The sequence below is a fragment of the Lissotriton helveticus genome, chromosome 5_1, assembly GCF_964261635.1.
Source record: "Lissotriton helveticus chromosome 5_1, aLisHel1.1, whole genome shotgun sequence".
Taxonomy (NCBI): Eukaryota; Metazoa; Chordata; class Amphibia; order Caudata; family Salamandridae; genus Lissotriton; species Lissotriton helveticus.
In genome coordinates, this window is record NC_136065.1 from 1308413212 (window position 1) to 1308427389 (window position 14178).

Below are 14178 nucleotides of genomic sequence, written 5' to 3' on the forward strand. Positions count from 1 at the left end.
GAATCATTGCAGAATGACCGGCCATTTCTACACTTTAAATAAGCTGTATAATGTCCTGATGTTATTGAAGGACCATCATGATATATAATTGCTACAGTTACAAAAGTCCTTCCTGATATTGACAACTGTGAAGCCACAAAATTTTTAATTAAAGTTGTCAATTTTGTTCCATCAGGCCTACATCGTTGGAACATTAAAATGACATACTGGCCATATGTTCGTATAAATAATGTGGACATCATTTCAGATTTACATTGGCTACACTCCATGTTGTGATCAGCTGCTTTTACTAGCTTATTAAAAGAGACTGATTTACTGTCTGGCAAAGTTAAATATATAAATCTTTCTGAGTCTACACTAGTAGTACTTGATACCCTACAGTTCTCGCAGTCATGCTGCCATTGATAAGAAAGCCCAAACAGGTGATCTACATCTACACCTTCATCATGCAATACATCAAGCATATACATTAAAAACTCCTGACAATCTTGCTGACTATTTTGAGAGAATTGTGTTTGGCCTGAACATCTGTCTAACAGATTTCGAATTTCAGACACACTTTCTATGTTTGTTCTATCAGTGCTACATTTCTCTAACACAGAATTTAACAAACTGCAAAATCTTTGATCAGAATTGACCACAATCTCTTCTTTTACATTTTCTAGAGAAAACAAAACATTAACCACTACATTAGCATAGCAGTTGACACCAGAACTGTTTTCAAATTGAAAACCAACAACATCTTCAACAGAATCCTTTTTGTTTCTGCTTATAATTTCAGGTTCATCGACTTTTCGTCTTTTTGCTACAACCTCCCCAGTATTGGTCACATTTCTTCGTTTCCGGCCTACCACACGTTTCTCAAACAAAGGATACTGAGGCAAATGTGGCGCATACTCTCTTCTCAACCTATTGTATTCCTTAACACAATCTAGATCCGCACAAATGTTTGTGACATCACACTCAATCAAGTACAATCCCGATAAAGTCCTAACTCGTGACAATGCCACATATGCCATACCCTCCTTGAACACAGAACTGCCAATATTCACCAATGCACAGTCTACACTTAAACCTTGCGATTTATGGATTGTCACCGCATATGCCAAGCAAACAGGAAACTGCTTACGACGAACATATAAGTCTTTTACAAGCAAAAATCTAGCAGAACAACGAGCAATTAGCTGTACTTCCTCAATGCCATCAAATTTAATTTTTAAAAATTCTATTCCATCTCTATTTCTGTATTTCACAAAATCAACAACATTACCCATTGATCCATTTACCAGACCTCTTTCAACATGTAAATTCCTTCTTAAAATTATACGGCAGTTCAAGCACACATTCAGAGTCTTTTCAAAACCCGCAGTTTTAGATATACTCTTCTCTAATGAATCCAATTTTGTTTTCAGATTCTCAGACAAAATAATTGTTGATCCCATATGCTCTACTCTGTCAATAGCTTCCAGTTTCACAATCTCTTGCTTTTCTAAATGCAACATTTTGTTGTTGAATTTGGCACATTCTGCAAGAGTTGGCATCAAACATATTCCAGATTTTTTCTCAGTAACTTTCTGAAAAATATTCTCAGGCACAACATCTTCGTCTGGATATAAATTTGTCAGTAATCGTGCATGTAAAGCTTCTTTCCCATGCTCGGTCACTTTCCCAATTCTAACATCTTGTAGAATAGTCTTGTAAACTTCATCCTTTGCCTGACGCATATTTTCATGCAGTTCAGCATAATTGAAGTTTAACCATATATTGACGTTGCCAATGCTCCCTAAGCACTTCCTGGTATCTTCATGCGTGAGCATTTTGAACACAGGTTGCCCTTTCACTGGTGTCAGCTGCAGAAGATCTCCGAAAACAATGATGTGTTTGCCACCAAATAACACATCATACTCTGTTTTGAGAACTTCTTGCATTCTCAAATGCACAAAGGCAAGCATGACATTGGAAACCATGCTTACTTCATCAATGATAAGAAGTTTCATTTTCCTCAAGACTCTTGAAACTTCAAAACAAGCATCTCCAGATAGCTTGTGATATTCTAATTTGTTGTCATGCTCCACTGGCAGCATCAGTAAACGATGTAAAGTAATCCCTTTAATGTTATGTGCTGCCAGTCCAGTTGGAGCGGTGACAACACAAGACAGCGATGACTCTGTCCTTTCCTGCAAATAACACGAAATTGCTTTAATAAGGAAACTTTTTCCAGTTCCCGCTTCTCCACTCACATACAGTCGGACAGGCTTCAACGACGTACATGAGCACTCTTTCTTGTCATGACGTAATCCATGATCAATTTGCATGGTAAGTTCGTCATATATTTTCCTCTGCTCAACGTTGAGTTGTCTTTCCAACTCTTCTAAGTTAACCGCATCCTCCTGAGCATGTGCCATGGCTCTTTCCACTTCATTCATAGCAGTGGCAGCTTCATTTTCGATAAGAGGTCCTCCTAGTGGATCCTGACTCAATGAAGCAGAACTCTGACTGTCCTGAGAACTGTCTCTGGCAATCTCGGCTGCAATCGTTGCTTCCTGCTCAATTTCCACATTCAACATTTCTACATATTTAGGAAAAGCAGGACATTCTATGGTCTCCTTGGCAGCATTGAATGAGTCTTCGTAACAAAGGAAATCTCCAAGCAGTTCCACTTCTGCACGCCAAGGCTTAAAAAGTTGCAAAAGTGCTAAATAGAAAAACTCCTTTTTTTCAGGAGATTCGCCACTCAATTTTCGATGGTTTATCAAGTGGCATTTTCTTTGCTTGACCAGACATCCCTCACTTCCTATTACAGCATACACTCCTTTCTCAGTATCTTCTTTGATGTTCCTCTTGAATATGTAATTTTGCAGAACCTCATACAGACAAACATTCTCGAGATGACTGCTTCGATTTGGATAATATGTATCCAACATGTTGCTCTTCAAAATGTCGGTACTGTTTGGCTCCTTTTCCGCCAAATACTCAATTTCCCGCACAGGTTTCAGAACTCGATTACGCGTTGCAGCAAGACCAACACTCGCCCAAACGATACTCCTGGACTTGGCATAGAGACTTGCTGAAGACAACCGATCAGAACATTCGTAAGCTCCGATTTCTCGATGCGACAACATCTTCAGACTGAAACTGTACAACTTCTTGCTGAGGCTCTTTTCATGGGAAATGTCCTCCCACATATCCTTCAATTCTGTCTTCTCTTTTTTGGTGATGTAAGATGTCACATACCGAGCCACAGCCATACAGTTATCAGCCACAAACTGTATATCCATGTTAGCATTCCACATGGACAAAATCACCGGGTTGTAGTCGTTGATGTACTTAGACTCTTCGTTCCTCTTCAAATTGTATGTGTTTTTAGGTGATTTCTTCATCACATTATGTCGCAGCGAAGACATCAAACTGTTCACTCTTCCTTTAGAAATCACCGGTCGTGGAAAGCCGAAACGACATTTGGTGTAGAACTTGTCTTTGTTCCGGAATTTACGACGACAGTACTTTCCACATCGATGGCTTTGGAAACGTAGAACTTTTTCTCTTAGGCTTTTTTTCTCCTTTGCGTTTGGAACAGCACACGTAGAATACTGTTCTATGAAACTCATCACTGAGTCTTCTGCATCCGTTCCAAATTTAGGTGCATCCTTGATCCACAGCAACATATGTATATGAGGAGCACCTCTTGCTTGGTACTCCTTCCTCCAGAAGAAATCCAACACCTCTCCAAGAGGTGGATTCTTCTTATTCATGATGAAAGACATCATACCTTCAAATCTATGATTGAAGTACCTACATACATTGACTGGATCCAAAGAGCACAGTTCTCCGGGTGTCTTGAATTCAATGTTTTCTACGTTAGCATTTGCCTCTCGTAGAAATTCAAGTAAGTCTTCCCAGCCATACTCAGCACAGCTCAAAGTGAGGAACCATGTGGGAGTTCCTAAGTTCCTCAGCATACATTTTAAATCACCATGACGACGGTACCAGTACTCATTAGTACCACGCTGACACGCCATGAGATTAATCAGGTGAGAATCCAAAATACTGTCTTGGACATTGACTTTACCCATAAAGTCACTTGCCGAGATGTTTTGCATGTGTATACCACTTTTCAAGATGTGGTTCACTGCATATGACAGTCCAGACAGATCGCTTTCAAACAGGAGATGAAACAAATAAGGAATGCATTGTCGAAACCTAGGATCTCCTGCATACAATCGCAAAGTCCGGTATTCAGAAGCAGGAATTTGATGAGGTCGCTCATCATATCTTCCTCCCTGACCTGTTGGAAAAAGCTGTGGGAAACACCGAGCTTCCAAACTTTCCTCCCAAACACTAATGGGACTCCCTTTCGCTTGTTTCATTTGAAACAACTCAATAGCATTCCCCATGACTTCCTTGGAATGCAAAGGATGAACACTATAATGTTCATATATTTCTTCACTAGTACAGGGTTCTACTTTCTCAATTTGACCAGCACACAAATCGCTATCCTCTTCCTCACTTACTTCCTCTTCTGCAACATATACATTTTTATAGTATTTATTATTTTTTTTCAAATACAATGTTGCCCTTTTCACTTTCCTAACATCTACTAAATCTTGCCATATTTTCTTATTCTTTGTCGGAACCCCATTAACTAAGATAACAAGAGGTTCCTCTTCCACTTTTTCTACTCCAATTGTGTTAATGTTTTTCTTCAAATCTAGAGGCAAATAAACAACTCTTCCCTTTAATCCTCTCTGTAAATCTGATGGAGGCAATTTCCCTTTCTTTGGCTCCATTCTTACAATAGCCTGAAAGGGATGGATACTTTGAATCAAAATAGATTCATAAGTATTTAAATCCTTCAATTCAGAAGGAATCTCAACCAATTCCAGATTATTATGAACTGCTCTAGCAAGCATCTGGTTTTGATTTAATTTGTTACAACAATAAGTACACACACGTTGATCCAATCCCAAATCAAAACAATTTTCTACCATCAAGTATGTTGTAAAATCCTTCCATTCACTATTATTTTCCCTTTCACTTTTTCCATATAAATCCACTAACTTAGTCTGATTCTTATAATAAGTGCGTCGACAACACACACAAGTGAAATTTGGCCTCTCACTTGATTTCACCTCAAACGTCGCAATTTCCCTCTGGAAATTATCTGTACTGGAAACCTGTACACTATCTTCCACATTACTCTCTTCTTCTTGGTCAATTTCAACATTCTCCTCTTTACTTCCAAAGTAACAAAACTCAATTTCTTCACATATATTCTTCACATCTATTTCAGAACCATGCAAAAGAGCAGCACATAATTGTTTAAGCATAATTGCTGGACTCTTAGCATAATACAACATTCTAACTAATTTCCTCACTTTATTATGATGCACTGCTAGCATCCTGAAATGATGAAAAACACTCTGGCATACTCTCCTGGAAAGACAAGCCAGTGAATGACCATGCAAACCTATCACTTCTCTCACTCTGCAAGGATCTAATTCTTGCAACAACTTCATTTTCTGCTTCAAACTTTTCTTATTAAATGACCGTATAAAATCACAAAGCAAATTGATGGAATCCTGTTGTACACTGCAAATACTACTACACTTCCAGGTGTACACAGGACCCTTAGGACGTCTCCCTAAAACCTCATTACCTAACACCTCTTCTATCTCTGTTCTCACAACTTTTTCTTTTTCAACTGGACAACCATCTTTCACTTCATAAGCTCGACCACTGGTGTCAACTGCATGCACCAAACATTATCCTGGAAATAACTCTCCTCATTAAAAAATGCCTCAGAGCTTGAACTATGCATCCATTCTCCAGAAAAAACTTCACAAAAATTACTACGATTAACTATTCTCTTCCATCTACTATTTCTTTTGAAATCATAAATTACCTTGTTTAGCTTCCTAATTCTATTGATTGTCAAAATAAATAACTTACGTTTAATTTCAAATGCCTGATCAATAACTTTCTCAACTGTTTTTTTTCTCTTATAAAAAACCACTTTCTGCTGACCTTTCTTAATATTTTTTAACAAATTCCCAATTATCCTGTTGCGGAACATTCGTTTACGAATATCCCTAAACTGTTGTTTCCTTCTACTTTCATGCATAGAGTTATCTCTTACTCTAGCAGTAACATTTCTCATTGGCCTTTCCTTACCATTTGAATTCTTTCTCCTTTTCTGGACTGAAACATTTTCTGTAGTAATATTTTTTTTACTACACATATTTCTTATGACTGTTTTTGGACTCTTACCCGGTGCTTTCTTGGTGACTTGACAAATCTTTTTGTTAGAGGACTGCTGCATTATTCCATGGTCCTGCTGTCTTTGACGTTTTGCAGCCTTTCTTACTCTTTCTTTGCTAGGCATCCTAAAATCTTGAAATAATCTGCAGTTGAATCTGTGGTAAAATATAATAAAAAATGTTATTAACCACTATTACCCAACAGTAAATTAATAACAGTCATCAAAAACTTAACACACTACTTAAGTATATAATATACTGAAGCCTATCTCCAATTTTTCACTGAACAGGACTCATCTCTTCTTAACCTTGGATAAACCTCACCTACTCTGTGTCCCCTGCACATAATTAAATGTAAAGGGGCAGATTTATATTAACTAGCACATCCCCAGGGATGCACCAGTTAACGTGCACCGCTGCTCTGCCACCCACGGTGTGCCGCATTTACAATCAGATAGGACAAAGCTACATCAAAACCCTGCGCCTGCTTGAAGCAGGCATAGATCTTGACGCAGGTAGGCTGAAAGCTAAAGCAACAACTAAGTGTCGTGTGCAGAAGTTACAAAAAAGGAAAAATGGCGTTTAAACCAGTAATGAGACCATGCTAACGTAACACAGAGTAAAAATATCCAGGATCTACATCAGTTTGGGGTTCACGAACCTGGCAGGTACAAGGCACTGAGGCTTTCCACCGTGCATGTCTCATCCCAAATCATATGTTGTTTGTGAATGAAACAATTTCCCAGACCAAATGCTTTGGATTGGCTACTTCTAAAAAATTAAACACCCCTACTATCCCGGAGTTAGAGGAATATGATGGTTGGAGTAATTTTACTCGTTGTCCATTAAAGATTTACAGGCCCTACTCCGTAATTCTTCCTTTAACATTTCCAGTATAAATCCAAAAGGTTGACTGCTTTGGCAACGTGCCTTATCCACGGTTTAATAACGCTGCCTTTTGCTTTATATAAGTTTTCAAATTGTATGAAATATATACCAATAGGTCGTTATTAACCTTTAGGTAGTGGTTTTCTTCATGAGGTCTGGTCGCTTCCATACACATACAGATTTTCAAAGATGATCAAGAACTTTATCTGAATGGAGAGGAATGCACTGAGACGCCAGATCATTCACTAATGTGTAGGCACATACAGTTACACGGTTCATGCAACAAACACCGACCAAATATGGCTTGCGTGTTGCAAGGCACACCAGTTCCTGCTATCATCCCCACGTTCAAGTTCTTGGAAAATGGTAGTTATTTGATGCTCAATAATGAAGATTGTTCTGGGTTAATTAAAAGTATTTATTTTATCGTAACAGTAAATGAACGGGTTATTTGCTGCAGAAATGTTCTATTTCCTCCCACACATGAACATAGGGAGTTTTCAATCTGGCCACAAATACCAACCTTGGGAGCACATTTCAACGGCATGGCAAGAATAAGAGCTCTTTTGTCTCAGAGAGAGGTGGCCTTGAGTTCGGCCCGTGAAACTTTCGTGCTTCACACAGCGAACACCCGTACAGAGGTGCAGACCCTTTTAAATACAGATTCGCCTTTCCATTTCAGCAAGATGGTTCGGACTATCTCTAACGCGTCCTCCACAAAGGGCCTGGCGCACTTTTTTAAAGTTGTTACCAGTGGTCTCGTGACTTCATTTGAGAAAATCTTTGGAGTCATCCCTGCTTTCTTTCATTCTATTTTTTCCACTCTGCTTCGTGGATTCCCATTTTTACTTGCATTACCAGCGGACGCTCTTGTGCTTTTTTACATTTTTAAATATGGATGTCCCTCCTGTGCAAGCTCCCGCCCTGCAGCTGCTGACACTGTTCCGCAATCGCATGCTAGAATATTATGGCACAATGCCGTTGGCGATATTAAGCACGGCATATGGATTATCTTTTCGATTCTCCTACTTCACCTGTGTCCAGCCTGTATTTCACTGCCTGACCTGTGATTTCGATTGGGCCATTGATTTGTGTCTCTGCGGACCGGTTTCTCCTGACGTCGACTTTAATCAGCTGATGACTCCTATCATTACTCACGAGTTGGTTTGTCCTGGCGAAAGGATTATGGCTGTGGCATTGATGCATGGACTAATTGGTCCCTGGAATTTACTGGCGGCAACACAGTCTTTCTTGGAACAGAGCTTTCTTGAAAACCCACCGAGCTGTCCTCTGATGTTGATAGAGGATCCGGTGCTGGGAGAGCACTTATGTTCTTTTCCGCTTTTAAATTGGATGGCTGAACTCTTTTCGGATGAAGACGGTGACTTCCTATTGGAGGCTGTTGCAGCTTATTTTGCATACACAGTTATGTCATAGACCTTTTTCATGTTTGATATGCCGAGTACTAGCATTTCATTGACAATTCATTAACTTATTTGTCAAGTTTTTATTATTTAGCTTGCCTATTGGCTTAAGACTCGATAAAGTACTTGGCTGTTTTATTTTTCTTTAGCATTAAATTTTCCTAGTTTTTAATGTTTTACCTTGCGGACCGTCCACATATAAAGTTGCAATCTGCTCTCATGAGATGGCACTTCTATTATCTTATTCAGTTCGTTTCCGGATCATGGGGAGGTGTCATCTAGGTCCTGGATATCTTTACACCGTGTTAAGTTAGCATGGACTCATTACCGGTTTAAACGCCATTTTTTCCTTTTTTGCAACTTCTGCACACGACACTTAGTTTTTGCTTTAGCTTTCAACCTAATAGTTCATCGTGATTTACATGAGAATAATATGTTATTGCTCTACTATCTGCTTTACTTCTTAAACTATATCTGTACAGCGAGTGCTGAAGTTTCAAGAACAACACGATACAGAATTGTTATGAGGTCTGATCTCCACGACTTCATACTCATAACATAAGTGCAGCTTCTCCCAATTCTGAGCATGAGGCGGGTTTTATATTGCTTTGCCGAACACACATACACAACACTTGATGCGGTTCACACGAAGAGAGAGCTGGTGTATGCTGATGTGATTCCTTCAAATCTAAGACACTAAAGTATCGGCACGCCCTAAACCAACACAAAGAGACCTTCTTAGCAAATAATATATTATGTGTATTAGGGAGGGTGAGATATAAGCAGCCGCGGGCCGTGGAGGGAGTTACGGTGGGGCAGGGAGGCGGGGAGGGGGAGGGGCAGGGTGGACCCTCTCCACCCTGCCCCTCCCCCTCCCCGCCTCCCTGCCCCACCGTAACTCCCTCCACGGCCCGCGGCTGCTTATAAGTGTTGCTAACTCTTATTCATTTACAGCATGTTAACATACTGTCACCATTCGCTTTTTATGTACTATTGACTATGCTGGTAATTTTGCTACTGATAATATGTGTACTTGTATAATCTAAGATACTACGCCTGAGAAGACGGCATTAGTAAATAAACATTTCAAATACACATGTGTTCTTCTTAACTCCATGTTCTGGTTTCTAAGAAATATATAACGACCGACTGTTCATGAGTTCCACGTATCCTGAGGTACTATAAGTTCATATTCTGGATTGTCTAAACATTGAGAGTTTGTTATATCCAATGTGACACTGTACCTAGCTTGCTAAGGGGTTTTGATTACTAAGGTGAGTTTTGGGACACCCTAATTCGCCGAGGTTCCAATCCTCTGTCCACAGTTCTGTGTCAGAACAGAAACCCTGCGACAGGGCCACCCCTCAGCCTTACTGGAGCTTCATCACACTTGCGATACAACTCCAGCAATGCGCCAACTTTACGGCACAAATACGTCACGCATCTGTGCTGTTTTTGCCCCATGATGCGCCGCATTGTAAATGCAGCACACCATAGGTGACGGAACAGCGGCACAGAATGACTAACACATCCCTGGTGATGCGCCAGTCATCATAAATCTATCCCTATGCTTCTTATCTTGTTAGAGATGAACCGCCATATGTATCATCAAAGTTTTTTGCATTTCCTAAATAGCGAACTTTAAGGAATAAATAGCGATTCTTTACCATTCCTAGTTTGCGATGACCTATTTGCTAATTACAAATTACCCATTCATTTCCATTCAGCAGGAGGCCCATAGGAATGAAGGTGCAATTTGCGATTAGCAATTACCTCATCGCAAATTACGAATTTTTCCGACGGTGCAGGGGTGTCTCAAGAACACCCTGCTGCATCCCTGAAAAAGAAATTTGGGGGCATATGGCGCACATAAATTTTAACAACATTCCTTTACCTCAAAAACGATTTTCAACTCATAATTTGAAAACACTGCACATGGGGAAATGACTTAAAATGTCCTTAAGACACATAAAAGCATTTTTTGATTGCCTTTGCAGCATGTTTCAGTCACCTTTAACATGCCTATGTAACGGAAACATTCAAAATCTAAATTTGCCATGCACAGGTGGGAGCATATTTACAAGCAATTTGCTCCACAGACAAACTTCTTACATTGAAATGGGAAAAATAACATCAGAGACTCTCAATTACCTTATAAAGAAGCAGACACCATTATGTCCTTCTCATCAATATTAAAACCATTGCTTTTTCTCAAAAACGATTTACCAGTCATAATTTGAAAACACTCCACAGCTCCTATGCACATAAAAGCCCTGTCAGTACTAATACTTCACATTTTCTCCAATTACAATTTCTCAAAGAAACAAAATCTATTTGTGAAACACTTGAGACAAAGCAACATTTGAAAAACACAACTTTCTTCATAATTTTCTCCTTAAAGCACACTATTTTCTATCTAAATTAAAGAAATCTTTTCTCACCTTAGCAAATACTTTGAGTTTCAAAACAGTCTCAGAAACACACCAATTTGTCTTCAGCAGAGCAAAAGGTATGCACTCCAGAGTCTGCAGCTATCAAAAGCACAGAAATGCTGTAATTCCTCACACATATCTCTCATGTCACCCAATCAAAACTCTTCCCTCACTTTTTTTCAAAGCAAAACCCTTCCCCCCTCTGCCCCCTCTCTGCTTTTTCTGCATAGCAACCACCTCTTGCAAGACCTCTCACACAACAATGTTGCAATTGAACTCTGAACTCTCAGTGCACCTGCATATCCAGAGCATTCTTTCATTTAATGATTTTTTCTTCGCCACTCAAAATACATCTTTCAACGAACTCATCCATGCACACTAACTTTCTGTTTTCAGCAATCAAAATCCACCAATCACTCTTACTGCTTCATTAACACAGAAACTCCTCAGTTTTTTTCATTTTACACTCTCATTTTTTCAACTGCCATTTCATTGCCACACTTCATCTGACTGCAGCAGAACCTTCTCTCACCATGTTTTCTGTCTGGATTGTTGGACATAGTTACATCTATTGGGCTCAAAGGTACGCTGAAAACAGGAATTTACCTAACCTCAATTTACAAGATGTGGAAATTAAGTGGTTTGGCCACAGAGGATTAAAATGTCACCAATTGATACCATTGGTGAAAACCTTTATGCATTTGCCAAAACCTGACCTGTTAATTGTGCACTGTGGAGGTAATGATTTGGGCACTTTGACTGGGGTAGGTCTGGAAATGCTTTTAAAGGACACCTTTGAGCAATTGATGGCACTTTTTCCTCAGACTGCCTTGGTATATTCAAATATATGCCAAAGACAGAAATGGAGGTGGTCGAACCAATTTTGTCCACAAATTGAGAAATCGAGGAAGCATGTAAACAAATCTGTTTCAGCTTACATGAGAGACCATGGAATGGGCTCCCTGTACAACAATAACTTGCGTTACTACATGCAAGATATCTACAGAGGAGATGGAGTTCACTTCTCAGATGAGGGCAACAGAGTTTTCACTCTGAATTTAAGACTGTGCATTGGTACCTACTTATAAGTACCTAAATGTACCATAAACCCAAAAGCTCTTCTCAGAGCTACCCTACATCTGATCACTCACAATTATTATTTTACTCTAACTTTTTTCACTAATTTTCAAGAAAGTACGCTCCCCAGAACGCTTCCCGGTTCGCAAACCGGGCGCACTCCACGCAAAAAAACTTAAAAAACTGTATATTTTTTTTTTGCCCTGCGAGACCCTTTCAAAGCCTCCACATCAAACCTAGGGGGTCAGGGACGATCTACTATGCCCCCTTATGGTCATTTGCCCCTTCGCTTTGGCCTCCTCTTGTCTCTCGATCCTACCGAGAGACAAGATGGCGGCCGCTACAGACTGTTTGGAATGTTTACAGACGCCGAAAAACCAATCAGCTTCGCAAACCTCCGTAACGCGGAAAGTACGCGAAGCGGAGCGTTGTTACAGATATATATCTTTTTTTGAACGTTAATTTCTCAAAATCCACTGGAGCACATATATTGAGACCTAGCAAAGGCACATCGGGCTACCAGTCCCTACAATTTTGCCAAGTTTCGTGCAAATCCATTCAGCCGTTCGATTATTATTATTTATTTTTTTTTTGCCCCGCGGGGCCCTTTTAAAACCTCCACATCAAACCTAGGGGGTCAGCGACAATGTACTATGCCCCCTTATGGTCATTTGCCCCTTCGCTTTGGCCTCCTCTTGTCTCTCGATCCTACCGAGAGACAAGATGGCGGCCGCTACGGACTGTTTGGAATGTTGACAGACGCCGGAGAACCAATCAGCTTCGCTTCACAAAGCTCCGTTGCGCGAAAAGTACGCGTCCTGGAGCGCTGCCCGGTCCGCTGTTACAGATATATATCTTTTTTTAAACGTTAATTTCTCAAAATCCACTGGAGCACATATATTGAGACCTACAAAAGGCACATTGGGCTACCAGTCCCTACAATTTTGCCAAGTTTCGTGCAAATCCATTCAGCCGTTCGGGCTAAAAGTGAGGCCAACCGCCCTATGGAAATTAACATGGGAAAAACGCGTTTTGGGACCCCCCTTTTTTCTCGGCCCCCCCTTGACGAACCCCCCCAAACTTTTCAGGGGCTGCTCAGAAACAAAATGTGCCATTTTCCTGAAAATTTCAGCCAATTCCGTCCACAAACGCCAAAGTTATTAGACATAGAATTTTCAAAAATCCCATAGGGAAAAAATCCTAACTATATATACCTACTGGCGACCGCCAGTAGGTAATATATATATATATATATATATATATATATATATAATATATATATATATATATTACCTACTGGCGGTCGCCAGTAGGTATATATAGTTAGGATTTTTTCCCTATGGGATTTTTGAAAATTCTATGTCTAATAACTTTTGCGTTTGTGGACGGAATTGGCTGAAATTTTCTGGAAAATGGAACATTTTGTTTCGGAGCAGCCCTTGAAAATTTGGGGGGGTTTCGTCAAGGGGGGGCCCAGAAAAGAGGGGGGTCCCAAAACGTGTTTTTAACATTGAGTTTTCCATAGGGCGGTTGGCCTCACTTTTAGGCCGAACGGCTGAATGGATTTGCATGAAACTTGGCAAAATTGTAGGGACTGGTAGCCCGATGTGCCTTTTGTAGGTCTCAATATATGTGCTCCAGTGGATTTTGAGAAATTAACGTTTAAAAAAAGATATATATCTGTAAGCGCGCTCCGGGCAGCGCTCCGGTCCGCGGACCTTAAGCGTACCGGAACTTCGCGTAGCGAAGCTGATTGGCTCTCCGGTGTCTGTCAACATTCTAAACAGTCCGGAGCGGCCGCCATCTTGTCTCTCGGTAGGATCGAGAGACAAGAGGAGGCCAAAACAAAGGGGGAAATAACCATAAGGGGGCATACTAGTTCCTCCCTGACCCCCTAGGTTTAATGTGGAGGTTTTAAAAGGGCCCCGCGGGGCAAAAAAAACAAAACATTTTTTTTGTTTTTTTTGCGTGGGGAGCGCCCGGTCCGCGAACCGGGAAGCGTTCTGGGCAGCGTACTGCAATGAAAAATGAATGATAGACTTTTCAAATGCTGTATGTTAATTGATTGTTGGTTTTGTTGATTATTTTTTATTTTCTTTA